At 45.2% G+C, this 12,751-nt stretch overlaps 1 protein-coding gene across 2 annotated transcripts in view; it reads left to right on the plus strand.

Moving 5' to 3' along the window:
* The first annotated feature begins 357 nt into the window (after positions 1-357).
* Positions 358-12,751, plus strand: part of myt1lb (myelin transcription factor 1-like, b) — a 112,612-nt gene continuing 100,218 nt past the window's right edge. The window contains exons 1-2 of one of the 2 annotated variants that reach the window (XM_034576989.1): positions 359-589; positions 701-1,313. The gene's annotated coding sequence lies outside the window, so the exon portion shown is untranslated. Of the gene's footprint in view, positions 590-700; positions 1,314-12,751 lie in introns of both variants that reach the window. The other variant, XM_034576987.1, reaches the window with a different exon arrangement.

Here is a 12,751-nt window from a genome sequence, read left to right on the forward strand (position 1 = left end):
ACAGTCTGCAGCTCTGAGTAAATGTGTGAGAGGGAGAGAGAGGGGAAGGGAGGGCACATTAGCAGGCTAAGAGAGAGAGAGATGGAGAAGCGGAGGGGGAGAGAGAGAACACATTGTGTGTTGGAGGACATACATGCACAGTGGTACAGAGAGCGAGATACACAGATAGAGGGAGGAAGACGTAGAGAGAGAGGAGGAAAGCTGTTCAGGTTATAAGACACAGAAGGGAGAGAGAGAGGATTTTTTTTGCTTCCTTCAATGGTCTCTCCCTTTCCTCTCCCCAGCACAAACACATGCTCATACACTCTCCCACCCTCCCTCTCTGACACACACACACACACACACACACACACACACACACACACACACACACACACACACACACACACAGGCACGTTTGCTTTAGGGTATACCAGTCGGCTTTGGCAGTCCTCTCTTTTGTTGTCTTTGCTATTGGTTAGTCTCAGCGGCAACGCGGCGTGCGCCTCTATCGCTGGGGTGGGTGCATGTGTGTACATGTGTGTGTGTGCGTGTGTGTGTGTGGAGTCTGAGGAGGCAGTGTGTGAAGGATGCTACTCAGAGTGCTCGGGTAAGTCAGCTCCTTTCTTCTCTCCCTTTCTTCCTTCCTTCCTCTGTCTCTGTCTTTTCCTTCTCTCTGTCTTTGAGCTTCTCTCCCCTTTTCGCTCTCTCTGATGTGCAGTCTCTCCAGCTCGCCTGGGACTCTCGCCTCTCTCCACCTACTGTGGCACATCCGCTATGCACAGCTCTCTCCCCCCTCTCTCTCTCCCTCTCTCTCTCTCTCTCTCTGTTTTCCCTCTGTGTGCTCTCCCTCTCCTCTCAGTGTCTTTCTGGGTCTGCGTTACACCGTCTCCTCCCCGGCTGTGACTCTCGCCATCCCTGCTTCTCTCGCCTGCTTCCCCTGCTCTCTCTCTCTCTCCTTCTCTCACTTCCTCTCTCTCTCTTCTCTCTCTCTCTCACTCTCGCTCTCTCTCTCTCCAGGCTGCGCCTCATTGGTGTGTCCTGATTCCCTTTTTTTCCATTAGGCTCCAGGCCCATTGGTCGCCTGCCTCCCAACCATTATCTCCACTCCTCCACCCCTCTGTCATCCTTTCTCCCTTCGCTCTCCTCCTCCTCCCCTCATTCCTCAGTCATCTCTCGCAAGTCGTAAAAATGATTTGCATGCAGGAGGAGAGCAGAACTTTGCAGTGAGCACAGTAAGTGAATCGAGGGGAGAGAAAGGAAAAAGGCTGGAAAGGGGGACGCGTTGTTCGGGAGAGGAGGAGGAAAAGTTTAAAAAGAGAAGACTGCAGTTGGTATGTTACTTGCTTGTGCCATCTCATGTCTGAGCCTTTGCTGTTGTGGAAGAAATGATGTGCATGTACAATTATTGCAGAGACAATAGTCTGTTTGAGTGGATTGAGACCAATTAGAGAAAATACATCTTTAATCTGAGATGGATGAAGAAATTCTTGAGTCTTAATTCTACACAGTTGTATGTGTTGATTGCTGTGTCCTATTGTTGAGATAGGTTTACTTATTGTGGTACAATGGCACAGGTGCAGTGACTTTAGTGAAAAGGAGCACAGTCTCACTGAGATCGTTTTTCAGTTCGGTATCGTTCCGGTCACGCTGCTCTGGATTTTCTACTATTAGTTTCTTTTTCATTTTTTCCGTTGACTCTCTGTAGAATTGCTTTACCTTCTGAAAATGAATGTTTTCCAGCTGAATGAGACCTAAATGAAACGCTTATTATTCCACGAGGCAGCTTTTAGAAGTGGTATTCTAATGGGGGCACCAGTTTAAAAGTTTGTTCTGCAAGTTCTGCGCTCCTCCCGTGGATAATGCTGCACTGCAAACTTCTGTTGACTTCAAGAGGAGGAGAGCTACTTCTTGCAGAGACGTTCCTCATCCTCAGTGACATGCTGTTTTGTTATTGATATAATTATTTTTAACAATTATTTTTTTTACATTTTGCTGGTCCTGAAGCGTCAGCCATCACGAGTCTCCCTTGTTGTGCCTTATATTATATTCTGTTGCTATCACTCTGACGCAGTTATGTATCCAGGGACGGTTGACTAACAGAAAACAATTAGAAGTAGAGGAAATGAAGACAGAGACTTTCAAGTTGGAAGAGTTTCAAATACAGTTAAGTCTTTGCCGAAGTTGGCTGCATCTAAATTATGGGTCCACTCGCGTGCACCAGCCCCTCCGGTCACCATTTCATCCTACACCTTATCATATTTTATTATTTATTTCTGCTTTGCAACAAAAGACAATGCAGATGTTGCTGTGTGAGCCTGTGTGTGTGTGCGCTCCTGTGGGTGGCACACGCTGTATACACACAGCAGATGCGCCGCAACATGTTTCATTCTGTCAAGACAAACAAAGCTCTGATACAAAGTGAGCCACTTGCGTCTCCGTTGCCCAAAATGTGTCAGAATGAATGTTCCTCATGTCAACAGATGATGGAGACAATATTTGGAGACATGTGGGGATACTGCGAGGGATTGTAAACAGTGCCGAGAAGAATTTCTCCTAACAAGAAATCAACCTACAGGATAGAAGTCCTGCTAATATCAATATTCGATCCTGCAGGTTTATGCTTATAGATTTATTCTGTTTTTATAATAAACCCAGAGATAAGTAGTGTTGTGAATGTTGAGCTGTATTTAGTTCAGTTTCCCTCGGTGCTCTGTACCTTACAGACGGCTGTGTCACTTTATTGAGGCGGTCAGGACAAGCCGCTTAGCATGAGGTGAAGCCATGTTCTGTGGGATGTTCCTTTAGCTGCAAGAGGAAGGAAATGTCTTGCTTGTTAGAGGGAGACTTGTGTTAGTGTGCAGAGAGAGTGTGTGTGTGTGTCTGTGTGCATGTGTGTGTGCGTGTTTGTGCCACCGCGGTGCCTGATGTGCTTTGCTGAGCGAGCCGGGGACAGGGAGACAGCTGAATGTGATTAAATTATAGAGGGAAAGCACGCTACCTGGGTCTTACTGAGACCAACATTGCGGGAACCCCCCTCCCTCCCTCCCTCCCATCATCTCTCTCTCTCTCTCTCTCTCTCTCTCTCTCTCCTCTCTCCTCTCTCTCTCTCTCTCTCTCTCTCTCACTCTCTCTCTCTGTGTTATAGAAGCAGAAGAATCCAGCCCCTTATAATCACAACAGTGTAGTCAGAGCTGGAGGGTAGAGGGAATCGGGTGTTGATGGGAAAGCTGAATATGGACTCTAAGGTCATAAGAAATGTACTGATGCGCTGGTACTGTAACATGTGACGACCATTCCCTACCTCTGCTCAGTGCATGACTGCGTAATTTTCTTATTGCTCTTAATTGTATATATTAATCTATGTGTAGTAGATATAATGTGTCAAAGAAAACCTGCAGGATTTTTAAATATCATGTACGGACACGATGGGATTGGGAGGCACTGTGTGACCCTCATTCCTCAGCAGCCTAATGCATGAGCAGCAAAAAGCCTCCTGGGGATCCCCTGCATGCGACCGGCTGGGGTGGGTGCGGGGTTTAGCCTCCATGTTGAGCGGCTGGAGCACACGCTACGCTTAGTATGTCTGAGCCATATATACTTCAGCATGACTCTGCATTCATGCGAGACTGCCTGCGTGAGCCGCTGTGGTGGTCACCTTCACATGTGGAACGATGCATGGCTATGAATTCACAAAGCATTAACGTGTCATCAAACGCATACTTGAATACTGGAGGCAATTTAAAATATATGTATGTCAACGTACAGATAAGTGTTTAGTTTTAATTCTGCTGGAAACCACAAGGCTGTCTTTTTACATAAAAATGCAAAACAAATTAGATAGGAAAAAAATCTGTTTTTAAATTACCCTTGGATTTCAACAAATAGAAATTGGGTGGGAGTCCAGTGAGGGATCATCCCTCTCGCTGCACTAGTATCCGACATACAGAGGACAGGATCAAAAGAGGACAGTGTGAACCTCACATGCCCTGTGAAGCTCTTTGCCGCCATGCGACCAAGAATAAGCTGCTGTATAAGAGCAGCCTGGCACCACCAAACCAATTGGATTTTCAGAGGAGAGCTACGACCAATCAGAGCAATGGAACATGTCATGTTTTTAAACAGTTGTGAGTTCGGATTCGACCAATTCTCCACCTCAGCGGTAGCAATCTTTGTCGGTAACAAAAAACGCTCCCGTTGGCCGCTGCTCTGTCAGTCATTGATTAAAGGTTGTGATTGGCCAAACCAGTTCGAAATTCCTCTGTGAGAGCGCTTGAATATGAGCTCTTTGATTGGTCTGGTTTCCAGGTTAGTGTGTGAGAGAAGACCACAGAAGAAATGCATTGCATACCTGGGAAGAAAAGGAAATATAGCATCAGCCTCAGCATCAAAACCAGTTGCCTATTTCAATGTTGGCTGCACAATGCACCACACTGTTACATCAAATATTACTATGACAAAAGGTGGGGATATTAGAAATACAATTACATTCTACCACCAAATCTGTGGGGATGATTTAACCTTGAATTACACCCCAGCACACGTCTAGAACCACTTCCCAGCGTGTCACAGTTTCTCCTGTCTGCAGCCTCTGCTGTCGTGGGTGCAGCTCTCAGTAGACTGCGCTACCTTCAGCTCCACACCAGGAGCCTATCTCCCCAACACAGAGCAGATCGCCCCCCCCTCCCTGCGGTGAAGGCTGAGACCGGCTTATTGGCCGGCCTTCATACATAACCTGCCCTTGACGTCACACTGTGATGCACGAACAGAAGTGCTGGTTTGCAATATAGTGTATTTGCCGATAACATTGTGGGCACACCTGCTGTCTTTCCTCGTGACAAATCATAGCACGCCGCGAATCAATTATGCAGCGCCTGGGATTACTTCAAACATTTTGTCACGAATATGAATTTTATTTCTTTCTCTAACTGCCACAGAGGCCAGAAGGATCAGTCTGTGGCTGTGCTTCCAACGTGCATCCCCATGAACCTCTGTGAACACACCACAGGGACTCGATGGGATCTTCCAATCGGTCAGCAGAAGGCAGAGAGAGGGGATTGATCTATTTGAGCGGACACAATGTCAATACTGACGTCTACTCAGTGTAAGATGTAGCTGCTCTTGTGTCCTTCACACATGCATCCTTGCTACGCTGGCCGCTACAGGCTATTAATTATGCCACACTCATCACTCAGTCCCAAATTCATGGTTTGTAGCAGTCGCTGGTGTTGGGATTTGGCTGCTGTGTTTAGTTACTATAACACTGTGGTCTGAACAAGGAGAAGGTGAAAGTGGTCAACAATAATACATATAATTCAAAACTCCTCAAAACTTATTGTTATGGTCTCACTTTTAATACATTTCAACCATGTCTTTTCTTTTGTCTAAATCTTAACATTGCTTCATATTTACCTTGTCTTGATATATTCTTTTTTTTTAAAATATTTTTCCTTTATTGTCATAATATCATCCTTTGTAAGCTTCTGTTCTGTTTTAACTACCCTTTTCATGTAGAGCAGCCTTTTTCATGATATAAAGAATGCAATGTAAATTAAACTGCAGAAATTCTTGTCTAACAGTTCTTGTCTAAATTACTCTTTAGTCTAAAGCCAGGCCGACTAACACTGTTGTTGTTTTGTGTTCTGTGTTTTGTGTTGTGTTGTCTATTTGGTAAAAAAATCTATTCAATGGGGATGCTCCCATTTAGCTAAAGCAAACATTTCTCCTGTTTCTTTTTTTCAAATAGACATAGTAGAGTTGGCATCATGGTCTTAGCTCAGATATAAAAACCTACCACACGGGATTGTTGCTCCTAAACCAGGCTGCTGACCGTGATGTCAGCCGGTGTGACAAGGTCGTTTCCAATTAGTGCATTCCTGTGATTGGTCTGTTGCTCTGTCGTAAAGTATTGGCACGGCCAGCAGAGGTCTCTATCGTGGGAACTGCTCATGCCACCAAAGCATATTTAAAAGAAAGAGCAATGGCCAATGAGAAAAGCCCAACACTGGACCGGCCAACCAATGGTGTAACTTTGAGTCTGTCAGTAAGTCACAGACATTTTTATGCCTGGCCTTCTGTTGCAGTCCAACCAATTAACTGTCACAGTCTGAGGGGATTAGGAGTAATTTTCCTGAAAACTCAAGATGTGGTTTTTGGATAAGCTCATTTTGACTTCATATGTAGAGAGATGTACTTGCATAATTGGTATCTGTCATTTCACCAGTGAAATGTCAAAAGAGAGGTTGCACTACTTTCAAAAGGAAGAATACTTATTGTGACATTATCCAATCTTGGTCCAGTTGTTTGTCCCTCTTGTGAAATGAGTACTCAGACAGATCAGGATGCGGGTATCCCTTTCAAAGAGAGCTCAGGTGCCCCCCACCCGCATGCACACACACCTCTGTGCCTTTCCTCGGGGAAAACATGATCTATCTCTTGGCGGGCAGGCCAATTAAAAACCAATCAGGCTACTTGAAGTGCGCTGGTAATGGGAAAGCCAAGGCAGTGGAGGAAGTGGGGGCTGATTAATGGACATTTTCACCTTGTGGCATAACAGCCTCCCACAGGCATCCATCACCGCAGGGGATAACGGCCCCCTAAACACCAGACCCAACACCCATCCAGCACTGTCGTATATGTTTTGTGGGGCTGCAAGACTCTGAGTATATGATGATGATGATGATGATGATGATGATGAGCAGTAAGTGTCAGATTAGATTAGAGTAGCGTTGTATGAGCTTGCCTGACCTGTGAGGCCATTGCGATTTTGGTGTAAGACAGTGTCCTAACTGAATGTGGCTCCACATAGAGGATATGCTATTCTGAAAAGAAAACTCCTGCAGTGGTGCTATTGTATTGATAGCTCAACCTCTTCCCTCTGCTGATATATTACGGGCTGTGGAGTCGGCTGCCTATTTCTGTTGTTTTGTCGGGCGAACGCTGGACTTTCCCAAAGGGGGCCGGCCCAATTTCAACAGTGGAGTCAAGACTCTTTTGCTAAAGGAGGAGTGAAAGCGGCGTGTTTGTGTCTTTCCCTCTGGTGCCATTGTGAGGCGGCGAGCATTCACAAGAAAAGTATTAAACGGTGTGAGCGCGGTTCGTTCCATTTCAGGAGCTGCTGTGACCTACTTCACACAGCCAGGCAGCTCGCTGTAAATAAGGATTTTCATAACCTGGCTTGGCCTTTCCCCATTAGAGGCACAACTGCGCCTTGAAGAATATTACAAGAAGCACAGGAGCAGCTGTTTGGAGCGCTGCTACGATATCATCAAAGCTCTGACCTTGAGACGGCTTGTGTGGTTGTCATGCGATTACAATTAGTTTTAGTGCTGCTTGTAGTGCGAGCTGAAGGCTGCGTATGCAAACAGTGGGGAAGGTACACAAGCAGGCAATTCAATCTTTTGTGCCCCCTGCTAAACCTTCTGTATGGTAATGTTTTCCTATATCCCCTGGTAGCCTGCCTACACACACCATCAGAGAGGGAAGAAATGTCGGAGATTCTAATTCGGGCAAGTTTAGTGAGCTAAACCTCCCATCCATCAAGCCGTAGCTGAGAGTTGACACGAAGCGCAGTGATGTGCACAACTGTTGGGTGTTCAGACTAAATTGTTTGCCTGATGCCAGCCACAGAAGGCTGAGGAAGTATGATCAAACGCACGATCAGGATCAAATAATCCAGAAATATTATCCTGTACATTAAACTTTGAGGGAAATCTATATAGATACATAGATATATATAGATATATATATATAACTTGAGGGCTTTGTGCTGGTCAGTTGAAGTAGCTGCAAGCCTCCTTTGTTTTACCTGTTTTACTGTAAAAAGTAATGTACTTTTCGTGAAGTCCAATACTTTTTCAAGTACCTCCTGCATAATTTGCATATACTGTACTTTTACACATCGATTCCGCTGCAGCATTCGCACCTGGTGACATTTTCTCTCTCCAAACAATGGTAGGATGAATCAGAAGAGCAAATGTTTCAGTCACAACAACACCCGCCTCCTCAGCGATGACGCTGTAGCATCACGACTGAGACCCAGACCATGTCTGCACATTTTTTGGGTCAAAATGAACAAAGAGGTGGGTTTAGGATACCTTGGCTCTTGCAGGTCAGTGTGTATACAGATGACAACAAGATGGGGAACAGAAGGGGAAAAGGGTGACAAAGAAAGAAAGAAAAACTGGAAAAAAAGAACAGAAAAGAAGAAGAGGAAATCTAGGACTCTAGGACTAGACCAGTCTCAGGGAAAAGTGCTGTGATATTGGAAAATGATTACCAAACAGGCATCCATTATTCAACAGGGCAATCAGGGAGGGCACAATCTCCTTATTTATGCCAGCTCTGTAAATCAGATTTGTCGGTTTTGATCACTCTAAAATCTCCCAGTCACACGGCGGCAATATTGGGCGAATATTACACTGTCTAATGGGTAATTGATGACGGCATGTGACACCGATCAAAATGAATGGACGGCCTACAGGAGCAAGGAGAGGGGAGGGGAGGGGGAGGCTGGAGGTGTGTGTGTGTGGGGGGGGGGGGGGGAAGAGATGACTTCTGAGCGTGGCGTTGCATTCAGCAGGCGTATCCCAGGTCTCCTCATATTATGTGATCGCGGTTCCTCTTTTCCACGGAGGCAGCGATGTGTAGGACAGAATGACTCTGAATCCAGACGTGTATGCATGGCTGACTAAAGAGGGCATTGTTTCAGTCAGGACTCAAAGTGGTTATTGTTATTGACAGCGAAACAGCCATTTCTTTGTGATAATACGATTTCTGTGCAGTTTATCCTGTGTGCACTCAATAATTGTATTTGCAGCTTGTTTCAAAAGAAGTAGACTTAATTGAAAAATTCTAATAAATGATAAATGCGGCTGGTGTGTGGACAAGGATGAGGGTTTTCTGTGCGCACGTGTGTGTGTGTGTATGCAAACAAATGTGTGTGATTGCTTTATGCATGAGTGTGTTTTCGTGTGTGTGGGTCTTCAGTGCAGTGGCAGGCAGGCAGACATGATGTGCTCTGAGTCGCGGCGTCTCTGTGAGGGTGGCCTGACCCCTGCCTTCAGCTCCACTTCACAGGACAGCAGCAAATGAGAGGTGTCATCACATGACAGCAGCACAGCCCCTCTTTAGGACTGACGGCTCATTGAAAACACACACACACACACACGCGCACACATGCATGCAGCAGCAAATGTGTGCAAATGCACACGCATGCAAACATGCAAGTTGAGGCAAATGCTTGCAACAGTTGGAACCTAAATGGAAAAATATTCAAACACACACACACACAAATTCCAGACAAACTGAGAGGAAAATACACAACAAAGCGCAGATCAATAGCTTCATTTCATGAACATACAGCTTTTGTTTGGGGAACAATGACTCAGGTTCAGTTGGGACCACCCAGTGCTTATGTCTTGCTTTGTCTCGGTCTGAAAATCAAACTCAGATGCAGAAAGAATTGTGTCAGACAATAATCCAAGCGCACTCCGTTTTTGATTTGGTTCCTTTTTAAGAGGCGTCAGAACGGCTCTTTGAATTGGAAAGGCCATTTTAGTTTGGATAATCTGTCCTTCTCTCGTGCGTATTTGAGGCACATCGATCACTGGGTTTTGGAGTCCACTGTTTTTCAGAGCCTGGTTGTAGTTTGACATTTTGTCAGAGACGCTCAGTTATCAGTAAATCCATTGTACACAGACAGAGAGTGGTTTGTTTCTACTTTGGGGGAATTGCAGGAATAAGATTTTAAGTCCTTTTGGTATAACTATAGGTATCCTATTTTTGACAGAGACGTCATTTAAAGCCTGCTTTATTATTATTGATTACAGTTGATAACACTGTTCTAACAGGAATAATGAGGGACAATAACTGTGCACTGTTATCCCTGTGTAGGTGTGAAAGGGGGGCTTTCACACCTATCGTCAGGGCCTTTGGACTTTTCTGATTAGTCCGAACCAAAATAAGGGGTGTGAAAGGTGCCTCGGACCATGGTCTGGAACAACAGACCAATTTCAGGTAATTGAGACAGTATTAAACAATAGAGGAAGAAAAAAAAGCAGAAGGAACTAGTAGGTGTACTTTCAGTCTCGCTTCCAATGAAATATTTGAAAAACGAGGACATTCATTTTGCTGGTAGTGATACCATAATGATATCACATTGGCAATGACATCAACATAATGAACTTGTTCCTTCATTTTGTCCATTCAAATGTAAATATTACTTTTTTTTATTCACTTCATTTTAAAACGCTGGCGAGTAGCCAAATTGACAACACGCCAACATCAGGCGCCCGCCTGTCTGCAAACCAATCAATGTCGAGTATAGGTAGATGCAGCAAACTAATGATAACATCGAGACCTACCAATCTAACACTAAAGTCTTTAGTCTGCTCCCTAAATTACAATGTGAAACCTATCGATCAAATGTAAACAATCTAACAAAGAAATTAACATTGGTTTGGACTTTCAGTTGTGAAAACACCCGCAGTAAACCTCAGGGACTTAAGTGTTAAATATAATGTAAAAGGAGTTAAGGGGGACCGACCTCGGGTCTTGTGTGTTTGTTTACATGCTTTATGCACAGGCCTCCTCTACATCTGTGTGTATATGTGGGTTTGTAAGTGCAAGTGAGTTTACAGTGCAAGTAGACAAGAGGCGCCGCTCCCTTAAACTAGGGCATATCCACCTGCCACCTGGAGGACTCCTCAGACACGGCCCACTGAAACCGCTGACAAGACACCTCTGGGCCTTTCTACAATCTCCACATACATACACACACACACACACACACACACACACACACACACACACACACACACACACACACACACACACACACACACACACACACACACACACACACACACATGGCCCCACACACACGTACACACACCAGTCTCTCCTCATGTACCCTCTCCCTGTCTGTCCTTTCCCTGCTCCCGCTGTCATTTCCTTTATGGTTACCCGTGTCTCTCTCTCTCTCTCTCTCTCTCTCTCTCTCTCTCTCTCTCTCTCTCTCTCTCTCTCTCTCTCTCTCTCTCTCTCTCTCTCTCCCTCCGTCTGTCTGTGACCACATACTGTCCCCAGCACCTCCTTCACCTCTCTGTCTCTCCCTACCTCCTGTGCATACTTTCGCTCCCCGCCCCCTGACTGCAGTGCATCTCTCTTTCATCGTTACCCTGACATCCAACAGGATTTTTGCTGTCCTAGTGGATGATTAGTTCACATATAACCGAGTTGGGGGGGGGCAAGTTTTGGCTTCCCTTCTTCCTCTCAGTTCAGCGGTTAATGAGGGGGATGGATCACGTATTTACTGTTAACAAGGAGGAGGCCATCTTTTCTCACCCCCCCCCCCCCCCCCCCCCCGCAACAATAGTGCCCCACAGTCCCATGCATAATAAATCAGACCCACTGTGTCAGCATCTGTCTCTGCTACACAGACAAGAAAGTCAAAGTGTGTAGTGTGATCTTTTACAAAATGCAGAAGGAAATCTGAAGTTCTGCTCTCGGCCGGGATTCTCGCTTCCCTTCCATTGCTGCAATGTATTCAGGTCATTGCCAGGTCTCTGTTAAAAAACGCTTCTGTGCTTCGCCCGTGTTAAGCTCCCCAATCTTGTTCATTTCACTCAAATCGGTGTACCCCCCTGTCCTGAATAAATACACGTTTTAGTCCTTTAGTCTCAACCCTCCGCCGCCGCTTGCAATCCAGAAAAATGGCACTGCCCTGCTCGGTGTAAGTGACCTAATTTTCCTGCTCTGCCCAGCGTTTTTCTGATGTGAGCCGTTCCAAAATAGCTTTGCTACAGCAAAGCGTGGCAAACTCATTTCCATCTTGCATAACAGGGTACAAACAACCCCCCCCCCCCCCCCCCCCCCCCCCTCCCTAAGCTCAATGGTGGGGTGGTAAATACTCTCCCAGGATGGATATCAAATTCCCCCCCTTATTGTGTGAAGAAGACGGTGATATTATTAATTTCACTAATTCACTCTCGTTCCCACAGTTTTTGCATGATTTCTATTCAGTCTGTCATATTTATCCATCGTGTCATTTCTGAGTCTGACTTGGTGAAATTGACCTAACTATTAATTCCACCAACGTCTGTCTGTCTGTATGTGGGACATATATCTCGCAAACCGTTCATCTAATTGACTTCACACTTGACATGTGTATTGTTCGTGGCTCGAGGAGGTGCAGTGTCGAGTTTGGTGCGATTTGGACACGTGATACGTTCAATATTAGAAAATACTGAATAAACAGAGGACCAGTGCTTTGTAGCAGTCATTGGGGGCGCAGTGTGCCTTTAGTCTGTGGACCGAGTTGAACATGTCATCTTCTACGTCCTCGGATTAACTGCAGCAGAGGTCGGCAACTGGGTCAAACCACTGATCAAAATGACCTCCATATCATTTTGATAATTCGATTTTTGATCATTTAGTTTTTTATCTTAGTTCCATATTTACTCTTCCATAAAATCTTCATTGCAGATAAACCAGGTAGGATGGAAACAGAGCTTTCTAATTTCACTTTGCACCATAGAATGTTTATAAAAATCTCTGCACACAACATCCAGCACACAAACAATAAAAAACGACAGTGTATTGTCGAACTGTTTGAGGAGGACTCACTAATGACGAGAAATCATTTTGAAGTAGACTGCAGAGCAGTAACGCAGGACATGAAAACAGCCCATTCCACACAGGCAGGTTTAGAATGGGCACTGCACTAGTATGATAAATGTGTTTAGTCCGGAACAGAAAATACATGACTGGG

This window comes from Hippoglossus hippoglossus, chromosome 22 (assembly GCF_009819705.1).
Source record: "Hippoglossus hippoglossus isolate fHipHip1 chromosome 22, fHipHip1.pri, whole genome shotgun sequence".
NCBI classification, from domain to species: Eukaryota; Metazoa; Chordata; class Actinopteri; order Pleuronectiformes; family Pleuronectidae; genus Hippoglossus; species Hippoglossus hippoglossus.